The sequence below is a fragment of the Cupressus sempervirens genome, chromosome 3 (genome assembly GCF_028749045.1).
Source record: "Cupressus sempervirens isolate cs-2001-9-10 chromosome 3, ASM2874904v1, whole genome shotgun sequence".
Classification (NCBI taxonomy): Eukaryota; Viridiplantae; Streptophyta; class Pinopsida; order Cupressales; family Cupressaceae; genus Cupressus; species Cupressus sempervirens.
Genome location: NC_143120.1, coordinates 212,810,197 through 212,824,216, shown reverse-complemented (window position 1 = coordinate 212,824,216; position 14,020 = coordinate 212,810,197). Strand labels below are relative to the sequence as shown.

Here is a 14,020-nt window from a genome sequence, read left to right as displayed (position 1 = left end):
TAGCAAATTCAAATTCTTCGAAGGAATGGATATTTGACTCAGGTGCCTCATATCACATGGGTTCTTCAAAGGAGGATTTTTCTTCATTGAAGTAGTCAAAGGTACCGCACATTTTCGTGGGAGATGATAGCAAAATAGAAGTTGAAGGAAAAGGAAGCATGGATATGGAAAATGGAGAGTTTCAAGATGTTCTCTATGTTCCAAACCTAAGTTCAAATCTCCTATCAATCTACCAAATCACTCACCTTGGAGATTGACATAGAGTTGAGTTCCTTCCAGACTCAGCACAGGTGCACAGTCTTAAAGACAATTCATTGGTTGCAGTGGGGAAAGTGAATCACAACAAAAGGTTGTACTCTTTCTCCCATTTTGTGCCCAAGTCTCCTTTAAAGGCCTTGTTATCTCAATCAAATTCAACAATGCAATTATGGCATCAGCGCTTTCGTCATCTTGACTTCCGCTACCTTCAGCAACTTTGCACAAACAGAATGGTCAAAGGTCTACCCCAAATCAACTTTTCTACGAGTGAATGTTCAACAAATTCAATGGATATGCATCCAGAGGGGAAGTTACAGAAAGGGAAGTCTTCAAGAGCACCAGGTGTTCTACAGATGGTTCACATGGTATTAGCAAGTCCTTTTGCACTCAGCCAGGGTCGCTACATACTGACTTTTGTTGATGACTTTTCAAGATACACTTGGGTATATTTTCTTCATAATAAGAATGAAGTGTTGGACAAGTTTCTAGCCTTCAAGACTCATGTAGAACATAAATCCAGGAAAGCCATCAAAGTACTCCGAATGGATAATGGAAGCATGTATGTGAACAGAAGATTTAAAGACCTTTGCAGACTTGAGGACATTGATCTTCAAAATCCACCAGCATTCAGTCTACATAAGACAGATGTTGCAGCATTGAGGATCCGAACTCTTAATTTATGGCAAGTTGCATAATACAAGCCAAGTCTCTAGATCCATCACTTGAAGTCGAAGCAATCCATAGTGTCACTCACATTCTAAATAGGTCTCCCCATCTAGCCTTAGATGGCAAGACTCATTTTGAGGCATGGTGCGATAGAAAACCTATTGTGACACACTTCAGAGTCTTCGGTTGTCCTGCATGGGCAAACACATCTTCCAAGGGTTGCAAAGCACAGTCACCTCGGCTTTGTACCTTCGTTGGTTATGAAGACGGTGTGAAGGCATACAGACTATTAGATCTAGAGACACATCAGATTTTTGTGGAGGATGTACACTTTGAGGAAAGTTCACCAAGCTTGTCCTCTAATCCTCTTTGCACATCATATCGTGTGGAAACTAATAGTGACCCCAGCAATAGTGCTTCAACAGATTCAGACACGTGGGGTTCTATCGACAGTTGCAAAAAGAGGTCACTACATCAGTTCAGTCCACATGCATACATAGCCACAGTGATAGGTCCAGAACAGCAAGGTACATCCAATCTTCCAAGTACAGCTTCAGTGACAGATTTGGGGGACAGTATTGATGATCTGCCGCTTCTTCTTGATGCAAAATCACCTCCTTCAGTTGTGACAAGGGCTCCATCTAACCCTCTTGTTCATTCTCTACATGATCGATCGTCACAGGTTGAAGTGATTGTGGATACTTATGATCAACAATTGCAGAGAGCTTCTTCATTAGTTGAGCAGACAGATAGTTCTTTGAGATAGGTTCTTCAGCCAGTTGAGCAGGTTTCAGAGACATCACTTATCCATAGGATTCTTTCCACGCACAGTCGAAGCGTCTCATTTGTACCTTTGGCATTGTTTCTTCCTAAGGGGAGGAACACCATTCTGCAATCTTGGATCAACTTCTTCATCGGAGCAGTCATTGGCAGGTATTCATCTTTGGAGGGGGAAGCCTATCCTGTCTCTTTCTCTTCTCATCATTCTCTTATGTATATACTGGATGTATGTCGTAATGGGGGGATCTTGATTACTCCATCCATCCATACATCGGCTCATCTCTCTTTTTGGGGGAGAGTTTTTCCCACGAGGTTTTCCCTCTTTCTCCGCTTTATGAGAGATTGCATTTGCATTATGTACATGGGTACCTAACATGGCCTAGTAGTCGGGACCCATCATGCATTGCATCCTAAATTTCATAAGCTTAAGGGCATTCCCCTAAGTTGCACTTAAGGGGGGGTGTTGGTGTAGATAAGTATTTACTATTTAAACTTTACTTAAGTTTACTTAAGTTAATGCATTATTTTATTATATTGCATTATTTTATCATTTATTTAGGTGAGACACTTAGGAGTTTGTGTACTCTCACAGAAGTATGCAACTCTAATTATGCACATGGTGTCTACAACACTAGAATTTGCATCATTCACTGAGTTGTCATGTTGACAACACAATTATTCGCACTCATAATTTAGCACATGTTGTCTACACCACTAATTTGCATGCTACACCATTGTAGGCTTATCCTCACATCATCACACTTACTTTTGTGCTTAATGGAGTATAACCCATATGTGGTGGACATGTGCCTAGTTGTATGACTTATCATGATGCTGATTTCTATGCATTCTAGAAGCTCTCCTAAGGCCTTTATATACAGGCACTCCTAGTGTACTCTGAGATGTGGCATATGTGGCATATTGAATGAATATATCATCATTTTGATCATACTCTCTCTATTGGTGTACTATTGTTCTTGTGTTTGAGTTCCTTGGTCTTGGGTGAATTCTGGCTTGAGCCAAATTCTTACAAGGAGATTTATTAAGAGATTTTCACAGGACGCTACACCCTTGACAGACCTTACCAAGAAAGGCGCCTTCGCATGGACAAGGGCAGCTCAGAGATGCTTTGATCATTTCAAAAAGGCAACGTCATCATCTCCAGTATTAGCTCTACCGGACTTCACGAAGCCATTTGAGCTTCATTGTGATGCGTCAGGTGATGGGATTGGGGCAGTCTTGATGTAGGAAAAGCATCCCATTGGTCTTGTGAGTAGGAAGCTCCATGGAGTGGTGAGGAGTTATTCCATCTATGATCGGGAGATGTTGGCTATTCTGCATGCATTGGCCAAGTTTCAATCCTACCTAGTTGGGGGGGAGTTTGTTATCAAGACTGATCACAACAGCATCAAATACTTCATGGGCTAGCATGATTTGAATGATAGACAACATAAGTGGATTACGAAGTTGCAGGCTTATGATTTTGACATTGAGTTTGCCAAAGGTAAGAAGAATATAGTGTCAGATGCTTTATCCTAGAGAACTCATAATTGTGCTCTAGCTGAGATCATCAGAGATTGGAGAAATAGGATTACCATAGAGTATGCGAGGAAAAGTTAGGCTTTTGGAGTGATTGCAAGCACCATACAGGATGATCGTTATATGGTGGTGGACAAATTGATCAAGTTCCAAGGTAGGATATATTTGATTCCTTCATCACAGTTTAGGGAGGTAATACTAAAGGCATTTCACAATGCACCTACAACTAGACATCTAGGGGTCTTTAAGACCTACAGGCAGATCTGTGAGCGGTTCACATGGGAAGGCTCAAAGATGATGTTCAAAAGCATGTCAGGGAGTGTGCAATTTGTCAGCAGAATAAGGTAGAGCACACATATCCTGCAGGGTTGTTACAACCTTTACCCATTCCGGATAGGAAATAGGAAAGTATTTCTATGGACTTCATCACCGGTTTACCACAAGTACAAGGGAGAGATCGCATCTGTGGTAGTTGACTGGTTGACGAAGTTTGCTCACTTCTTTGCTATTCCATCCACCTACACAGCAACATAGGTGGCCGATCTTTTCTTCAGAAAGATATTCAGGTTACATGGGCTACCTAGTTTCATTGTCAGTGATCGGGATAGTAAATTTATGAGTTTTTTTGGCAGGAATTGTTTGGGTTGTGTGGCACAGATCTTACACCTAGCACTAGTTATCATCCGCAAACAGATGGGCAGACAAAAATTGTGAATAAATGGGTGGAAGGATATATGAGGAACTATGTGACTACACAACAGAGAGCTTGGGTCAAATGGCTACATATGGGAGAGTACTGCTATAACACCACTTATCATATGTCCATCAAGATGAGCACTGTATGGTTATGAAGCACCTAAATTCATGGATCTGGTTTTGGGGGATAGTAGAGTGCCCAAAGCCAAAGACTTCTTGCAAGATAGTCAAGATATTTTGAGGGTGCTCAAGGAGAATATACAAGCCCAAAATCAACAAAAATAGTATGCTGACCAGCACCGGAGAGAGAGTAGCTTTGAGGTTGGGGATATGGTTTGCTTGAGGTTAAAACCATACAGACAGTCATCACTCGAGAAGAGCGGAGCAGAGAAGTTGAAGCCTAGGTTTTATGGCCCCTACAAAATGATTCGCAAGGTGGGCAAGGTTGCCTACAAGATTGAGCTTCCAGAGGGCAGTTGGGTGCATAATGTGTTTCATGTGTCGAAGCTCAAGAAAGCCATTGGTCAGAGAGTTGTGCCTTCTATAGATTTGCCACCATTGGATGAGGAGGGGATTTTCATATTGTTTCCTGACGCTATTCTAGATACCAGGGAAAGGACTTTGCAGAACAGGGTGTTACAGCAAACAGGACTAAGGCTGCTTGAGAACAAGCAATTTCAAGGGGGGCGCACTGTAATGTGCCCACTTTAACAGTTGTCTAGTTGTGTAACCATTAGCCTTTTATTTTAGTTTATTTTATTTTATTTATCCACATTACTTGTGAAAAGTGGTCAACCCTATGAAGTAGAAATAAAAGTAGATTTTGTGGCTATTGTTAGGCAGGTTGAATATGAGAAGAAAATGGATGTATTTCTAGACGTCATTCCTTTAGGGTTTGGCCTTTGGAATTCAGTGCTATTGGCTTCATTAACAGGAAGCTTGGGCGCATTTCCAGCTACAGGTAGATTGGGTGTTTGCTCATATCATTCTCACTCCTTGTCCAATGCTTATGCCATTGTGAAGGGATGATTTTACATACTGGAGTAATTAGTGAGTGGAAAAGTTTGCTATGTATTTGATTTTATTAGTTTGAAAACTAATATTATTTCAACAGTAGTTTAATCTTCAGTTTGCATAAATTCCTTCCTGTTCATGTTATATGGTTTCAAATCTATGCAAAGACATTAAAATCTCTATCAGCAGCTGGTTCAGTTTTTGGGCATTTCTAGGGTGCCCATTACAGGTTAATGATGATGAGGTCGAATTTTAGATAGTCTCAACTATGAAAATAATGATATGGACAATGATGGTTGCATGATGTCGTCGTGTAGATGTCCACATACGCATTCGGAGGATGCCTTAGAGGGAATTGAGAGAGGTTATTCAAGAATTAGAGGAAGCTAAAATGTCATTCAAATGAAGTACAAGTGCAAGGGCGCTTCAACTTTCTTACTCATCAAAGGATGTCATACAAACTCAAGGAGCACCTTTTGAATTTCTGGAAATTTGAGAAAACACCATGAGAATATCAATCCGAAAATGGAAAATTCTTGAGATGAATATTCAAAAATGTACTTTAATGTAAAAGAAATTGAGAATTCTTAAAAGTCAAACCAGATGTAATATTAAAAAATCAAATTGTATTTCTAACACCAAGAGAATGTCAATCAAAGAATGGAATATTCTTGAGATGAATATTTAAAAATGTACTTTATTGTAAACAGAATTGGAAATTCTTAAAAGTCAAACCAGAAGTTATATTGAAAAGTAAAATTGTATTTCAAATACCTACTCTTTTGTCTTACTCTCCTTGCAAAGCATGTAATTTGTCCTGTAGTGGAACTAGGTGACTATTTTGTCTTCTAGGAGTAATAGTAGGACGTTTCTAGAGGAGAAATCATGGCCCTTGATGATATATAATTCTGATCACTGATCCAAATTGTAAAAGCCATAAAAGGCCTATGCCTCTCCTCATTTTGTAGAATGATTTCAAGAATTTCTGTTGTTATGCTGGTGAAACGAATGTAGATTTATCATAGAATTCGTGAAAACTGTGTTTGTGCGTTTGCATGGTTCTACCTTCTCCAAAATTTATTTCCAATTCAGATTCAGTTAGTTCATGAAAGTTATTTATGTCTGTGTTGAAGTTCCTATATTCATACCATTTGAATCCTGTTGATGCATGTTGCAATCTATAGTTGGCTTGGATTTATCTATGAAATTTAGTTCAATTCCAGAGTATATTTATCATTTCTGTATGTTTTAATAGGATTGATAAATGCTTAGTAATTTGAAAATCATTTGTATAACCTTCGAAGATAGCACCGTGCATAGTTGTGTTTGCCAATGGAGCCCATCCTGGTTTGTGAATCTCGGCAATCCAACAAGATAGATGTTTAATAAGATTAAGTAGGAATAACCTTTTCTAAATCCCTTTAACCTATTTTTAGTTTATTTTCAGGAGTTAAAGCATTAATCTGTTTTTTTATTCTCCGATTGCAGACTAGTTGCATATAATTTCTTCCTATTTCTCCATATTTCTGAATGATGATTTCTCAATGTTATTATTCTATATATATAGTTTTTCATTCTTAGTCACGTCCTTTCATACATAATAATTATATTAATCTAATATTATATTATATGAATAATATAATTATATTAATAACATATTGTATATTATTTATATAGATTATATCAATCATATTTTTTATTATTACATATATACTGCACAATATATTTACTTTATATATTATGATTATTAATCTAAATATTATATTTTGGCAGGAAATATGAAGAGCATATATCACAAGAAATTGTAAACTGTAAAGAAAAATTCTATATTCAAGACTAGTTGTTAGTAAGATAGGATACTTGTCTGTGCCAAGAGCACAAAGGCTTCTACTAATGAGGGAGGTGCATACATCGAAAATGGTGGGTCACTCCAGTGTTGAGAAAACAATGGAAGATATGTAATATGACCCAAAATGATGGTAGAGGTAACAGGGCTTAATAGAAGTTCTAGATTGTGTTGAACTAACAAATTTAAATTAGGAAAGGAAGGAGTATATATGCTTTTCCTTATTTCAAGAAGACCATGGGAATGTGTTTCTATGGAATTATAGGGAGTTTGCCTATAAATAGACATGGACATTACTTACTTGTGGCAGTTGACAGGTTAACTGAAATATGTGCACTAGTGACTTGTAAAGAGACTATTATAGGGAAAGAATCAGCTGAGATGTTCTTTGATAGTGTTTGGATAAATTTTGGGCTTCCTTAGGAATTTATCCTGATAGGGATACATAGTTTGTAGGTAAGTTTTGGTCTACAATAGGGAGCATGATGGACACCAAGCTAATGAAAGGCACATCCTTTCACCTACAAACAAATAGTGAAATAGAGGTGGCCTATAGGACCTTGCTACAAGTCATCAGAGGGTAGAATATTAAGCATCTGAAGACCTCAGATTAATCACTTCCATACATTCAGCATTCATATAATGGAGTATTGCACTATTCTACTAATAAGTGGTCATCCAAACCATGCTTAGAATATCTGACTTACAGCTCACTTGTTGTTTTTAATAAGCAAGAGGAGCAAGCAGAACAAGACATTGAAATGACTAGTGCATCTAGATTTCTCGAGAAGATAAGGCAAATCCTAATCAAAGTGAAAGCACAATTGGAAAGAACACTACAAATATATAAAAAGGCATGATCAACATAGGAAGGAACATAAAGTGAAGGTGGGAGACAAAGTTTGGATTCCCTTGGGCAAGCAAAGGAAATTAAACCAATGTAACGAGACTCGGACCCAGCCCTAACTTGGCAAGGGCAAATCGACTCGTGACCCAGCTCAAACTTGCCCGTGACTCGGTAAAGTGACAAAACCCTTTAAATTTAGAGATTTTTTAGGATTTAAAGAACATTCCATTCACCCATTATTAAATAAAGTTTAAAGACACAATAACATCATGAAATAGAAGGTAATTTGATCACGTGCAAAACATAAATCGATTACATAAGGACAAAGGTAAATTTTAGATGTATTAAGAAAATTTTAAAAACAAAAATTAAAAATCGGGCGAGTCAGATGAGTCAGCTGAGTCAGCTAGGCGAGATAGGTGAGTCAGCTAAGTCAAGAGAGTCAAGCAAGTCACCCAAGGTGACCCACCGAACCAAGGTTACCGGCCATTTTGACCCGGCTGAGATTACCCAACTCGCTGACCCGGGCAACTCGCCTGACTCGCAGCGAGTCTCGTTACTATGAATTAAACCATCAAGATATGGACCATTCACAATTTTTTGAGGCTATAGGTGAAAATGCATTAAAACTTAATCTTCATCCTTTCATGAAAATGCATTCAATTGTAAATTGTGAGTATTTGCAACTTTATAGCTCTCTGTGCTAGATGAAGATATAGATCAAGTGAATCTTTGAAGGACATGGGTGTGGAAGGTCAGACTATACTCCATGGAGATCCAGTACTAAAAGGAAGATGAGAAATAAGAAATAAAGTTTAAGAACATTGGAAGATTGGACTCAAACCATTAGAAGGTAAGACAAACCAAGAATTATTCTAAGAAGAGAATAGGAGAACTCCTTCCTCATTTGGTGTCCCATTAAGCTTTTGTGGGACCAAAAGGCATCCTAAGAAAAAGGTGTTCCAAAAGGATCTGAAAATATATATATATATATATATATATATATATATATATATATATATATATATATATATATAACTACAATTATGAACATAAGGTGAAATTCAGATGCAGGAACTGGTGTTTTACAATGCTGTAGAACTGTGTCAAACAGGGACTGTATCGGGGTGCAACAGAGCCTAGAATTTACCATAGTTGTGCAAGCATTCTGTTACTGTTGATGCAGCAAAGTCCAAAACCCACACATGTTCCTCCATCCTCTGATTGTTGATTTTCCCCATTGCCAAGGAAACTTAAATATGTATTGTAAAATCTATAAATAAGGCTTGTATGTGAGTAAGCAAACCACTGGCATCCCAAGAAATGGGAATTGTTGTGCATTTTTGTTCATTGCATGAGAAATAGGAAAAGTATAAAGAAAGAATTATGGTTTGTTGTATATCTTGTAGCCATTAATAAATGAGAGTACTCAAGACACAGTGCCACTTCCAAAGGGACTGACTAACTTCTCCTCAACATTAAGGATTTTCCAGGATTTGTCTGCATGTTAAGTCTTATTTTGTTTACGGCACTATAATCCTTTCTCTAAGCAACCAGCACTTTAATTTGCAAAGCAAAGAGTTAGTTGATTAATTGTGGTTGATTTCTAAATTCCTTAAGTTAGGAGTTCATAGATCATAAGGTGTGGATAAGGTATAGCAAGGATATTCGTGCTATGGTTGCCATATGGCAATCACAACAGTTCTAAAAAACAAAAAAAGTTACTTTTCTTAAAAGAAGCTCTAAAAATCATAACGAGTTATAAATTTACAGTATCATTGATTGCCAAACTACTAAGCTGCAGCAGCAAGCTATTTCAAATAACAAAGGGCTTTTTGAGTGGCAACAGCCAGGGGACTGGAGTAACCTAGCAGTAACAGATCTGAGAGCAAGGATTCTTCAAACAGCAAGAAAGATGGGGTTCGAATCTTTAAGTTCTCTGCTCCATTTCTAGCTGCAACTCCTTTTAGTTAAATGTCTTATTCAATATAGATCTTACAATCACATTCTTTGGAAGGTGACTCGGAATCCAGTAAATACAAAACATTTTGGAGCCAGTTTGCTTCTCACAGTCATCTTTGAAATTTACACTAAAGAAACAGGATACTGAAAATAATCATCCATTCCAAATACCATCTGCATTTTGAGCATACAACTATGCTCTCTTGGGTTGAGTGTTTCTGTGGTTGAAAGAAGTTGAACATATCTCTTTGACAACATTTATGAGATTTGGAAGAGTAAGCAGATTTTAGACAAGTACCACTGAAGCACCAGACTTGTGCTAACTCAAAAATACAATATTCACACTAACATTAAACTATAAAAGAGTATAGATGATTATCTTCAAGGTCATAAATGAATTAGGACTTTTGTTCCCACAAAGGGTGGTTCACAATTGTTGCAAGAGCATCCTGGGGTAGTCAGCAATCCTGTATGCAGGAGCATCGGGCTCAGATTTGTGGACTTACGGTTTGTGCAGTTAGGGATGTGTTCAAGGCATATTGAGGAACCTTGTCCTAAGTGCACATAATGATTGGAGTAATTGTCTTGAAGTTAGAGCTGTTTTAGTGGCTGCTAGTAACGTGTTCCTGATTTATTGACGGACTTTGGAAATTGTATTCCGAGGAGTTGGCATGTGCCCTCTCGGATTTGGATAGTTGGATGGCACATGAACCTATGTCTAAATGCGCGTACTTTTATGTGGTCATATAAGTTAGTTATGATTGTAAACTTGGGGCTTGTCCTAGGTATTTAGTTATTTCATGTATTTAATGTTTGTTTCCAAGCTGACTTGTGTCTTGAGGGTTTATTTAATGTGAGTGTTTATTAAATGTAACATGCTAGGCCAACCTATGGCTTGGTTTAGTATAACTAGAGGGTCTTGTGATGTCTTGGATCATCATTCAGCATGGAATTCAGCATGGAGTAGCGGAGAGGAGTGAAGTTTGACAAAGCTAGTAGCTAAGTGTGGGCTTGGAAAACAAGAAGGTTGTTTGGTGGCTTGCGAGCACAAGTTTAGATTCATCTTGGGGGTTTCTACCAGATTGTGGTCTAGGATACATCCTTTGGGGATTCTCTTGCATCGCACTGCATCAACAATGCCAAAAATAAAAAACAAACTTTGAGAGCAATGCTACATGTTAGTACATGGAATCTAAAAACATAACAACGTTTTCTTGAAGTTGTCACATTCTTGGGCAGAGAGTGAAATGCAAGTATAGATGTAGCTCATGAGCAAATCATTCACCAGACCACAAAAGAACACAGATTTTATTGCTAAAATGAAAAGTAAAGAATGATATATAGCTGTAAAAAGAAAGCACTGAAAGTTCACAGCCAACTAGCAAACCTCTTACTAGTTTCTTGTTATAGAGTATATAGATTCTAGTCTAATATAGAGATTAACAAGACTCAGTTCACTGTGGGGCTGCGATCATGCGGTTGAAACTTTAAGTATACATGATTTGAACAATGTATAAGGTAAAGCGAAAGATGAGACTAGATCTCTTTCTTATGAATCTATTTATGCGGTTTATTTATGTAGTAAAAAGATTGGGAAGGTCTAGTTTCCTTCCAGAGCTTTGGTCATGAGGTTGAAGTCCAACAGGCTTAAAATTTGAAAAAATATATAACCTAAATCGAAAATGGCCCCCGTTCCCATAATGGGGAGTCTCATATTCCTTGTGACCTAATGCATAACCTTTACCGTTTCTAAGGTCTGCATTTAGGTTACAGTTTTGTGGACAGGAAAGGTGAGTAACAGATTTCATAGTTGCAACATACTGCCAATTAGACTAATCATAAAGATGGTGGCATAAATACAAGAGAAACCTTTAAATTAATCACCACGGGGAAGAATCGAAGCAAAAGACAAACAACTTTACCTCACGATTGTACACTTGAACTGGAAACCAGAAGTCACCACTGTCAAGTGCCCAGTACCATGCCATTAATGATCCGCGTTGTGAGCAGCTTTTCAGGTTATTTTTTGAAACTGGCTGTGAATTCTGCTTGGACAATAACCATGGCCATATGCAACACCATGACAAACTCCAAACTTTGCTTTTTCTGCAGTTTACAGTTACTGGTTCTACATTCAATGCAATGGTCCACTGCCATTCCTTTCGTGCTTCTGGTCCTACAATTTTATCCCATTTCCTCTTAATATGGCCTTCCCAAAGATGATCACTACTGCACATCCTCCTCAGATCTCTGCATGCACATGCAGTGATGGAGAGACTTTCAGGAGAAAGCCTTCTCAGTATGTTTTCCAGTACTAACTCAGGTAAATCTACAAGATTTAGATCCTGTATCTCGTCTACATTTTCTACTTTCTGAAAACATCTGCTCTTCAACAACATGGCAGCACAAATTTGACAAAAAGCTTCCACTTGCAATAAACTCCACAATTGAGCTCGAGATTCCCACTAGTTTGCAAGCAGAATGAATGTTCATCTCATTGACGGCAATAAATAAAGCTCGAGAAATTAATATCCATAGCATCCAAGTTTGCTGCTCATGAGCTCGTGGAAAACAGAGGAAACATGAATGCGGTTGCCTGTGTTACAGACTTGATCTTTATAGTGAACACCTCCAAGAGAACAGTTTCACAAGTCCAGACAACCACAAGAAAGAGAAAGATATCTAGAGGCAATTCATTTGTAAGTCAAATTTTTTGAGAAAATTGGGTGGCACAAAAATGAAAACGATCTGCTTTTCCTGATCCACTATTATCATGGAGCAAAAGTAGAAGCAGAAGCAAAAGCGAACCACCTATGTTCCCTCCAGGAGAGCCCTCTTGCTTTCCACCAAAACTACATTAAATTTATGAGGGTTTTATTTTAATCCCTATAAACCAACAAAAAACTGAAGGGCACAAATCGCGAATGCTGATCTAGTGCCCCATGCGCAACAACAGATGCACTACACTAAAAACTAGTTGTTTACTTCTATTCTCTAATTCCCACGTAACATAAAATAGACCTAAATGGGCGTCTAGGTGTTTACCTTCCCTTTCTTCCAGATGAACAAAGTTGGTGGTGAGTTTGTCTTCCACCACCATTCTCAATGCCAGAGAATGTCAGCCCCAAGACATGTTGGTGTCAAAAAAGCAGCTGCCTCCCATCAGAATTCCAGTGCATTTGACAGGCCTTATGCGAAGAAGATGCCTTGTTCGGCACACAAAACAATGCGCGCAAATTAGAGAGGAATCCCCCATTGGCAATGGAGGTGGAATTGTAAACCGAGGACCCCACACTAACTTACAGTCAGATTGCTACGCTCCACTATACTGAGGCATTCAACGAGAAGACATGTGGGGTGGACAGAAAGTTGTTGGGTTTTCAATTAACTGTCATCACGAGCTTTAATACGTCATAGAGTCCATTAGATTATTCCTTAGTCTAGTGGACTTAAAAATCTATCAAGTAAACTAGAGACAAAATGAATGAACAAATCCTAAATGCTATATTCAAATGCCATGGTCCACTGCAATTCAATTGCTAGTTCTGAACAAATCCTAAATGCTATATTCAAACGCCATGGTCCACTCCAATTCAATTGCTAGTTTTAAATTAATTTCTATATTGTAATCAATAAAATATATAAATTAAATTATTTCAAGTTTAATATTTAGTCAAATAAATTCAAAGATGTTTATTTCATAGTTAACAAAACAAATAAAATAAGTCGTTGAAATAATAGATATATACAAACTAAAAATCTTTATCAAATATATGAATATCTTCGTATTTGAGGCTATATTTGACTCTTAGTAGAAATAAGATTAAGAAAAGGTGGAAAAAAAATTTCAAAATGTGTCCTTTACAAAATATTGTTAGAGTGAATATTATAAAAATATTTAAATCTTTTATAAATCTTTTAATATTGTGATTCTTAGACATCTATAATGTCTTTAGAATCTATTCTCAATCAAAATTTATTTAATTAATTCAACCAATCATATTTCTAATTAAAATATTTAAAATTTTATTTAACTTGTCTAATTATAGTTTTATGTTAATAAACACATTCAAACTATTTAACTAACCAATATAATGTTTCTTTCAACATTAGTGGATCTTGTTTATTCAATTAATATATCTCATTTAGCTCTTTCTTTCAATGTTCCTTACCTTGATTGCATAAATCATTTATATATTTTATAAATATCTCAGCATCATGATTATTTGAGATATCTAAAATGTTTTTTATTAGATTACCACATTAAGGGTCATGATCCCAAGTGCAAAATAATATACTAAAATAACACTTACAAAATCATACCACACAAGAAAGCACACAAGGCAACAAACAACGAATATCCAATCCAAGGAATAGCATAGGGAATATATATAGGTAAACAATAGGGATAG

The 14,020-nt window shown here is 37.2% G+C and overlaps 1 pseudogene across 1 annotated transcript in view; it reads right to left on the bottom strand.

Moving 5' to 3' along the window:
- The window catches only part of LOC149565573 (F-box protein At2g26850-like), a 61,785-nt pseudogene extending 49,500 nt beyond the window's left edge, over window positions 1-12,285 (bottom strand). Inside the window, exon 1 of the transcript XR_016362052.1 lies at window positions 11,531-12,285. The product of XR_016362052.1 is annotated as an F-box protein At2g26850-like (transcript). The remainder of the gene's footprint in view (window positions 1-11,530) is intronic.
- Window positions 12,286-14,020: the final 1,735 nt, after the last annotated feature.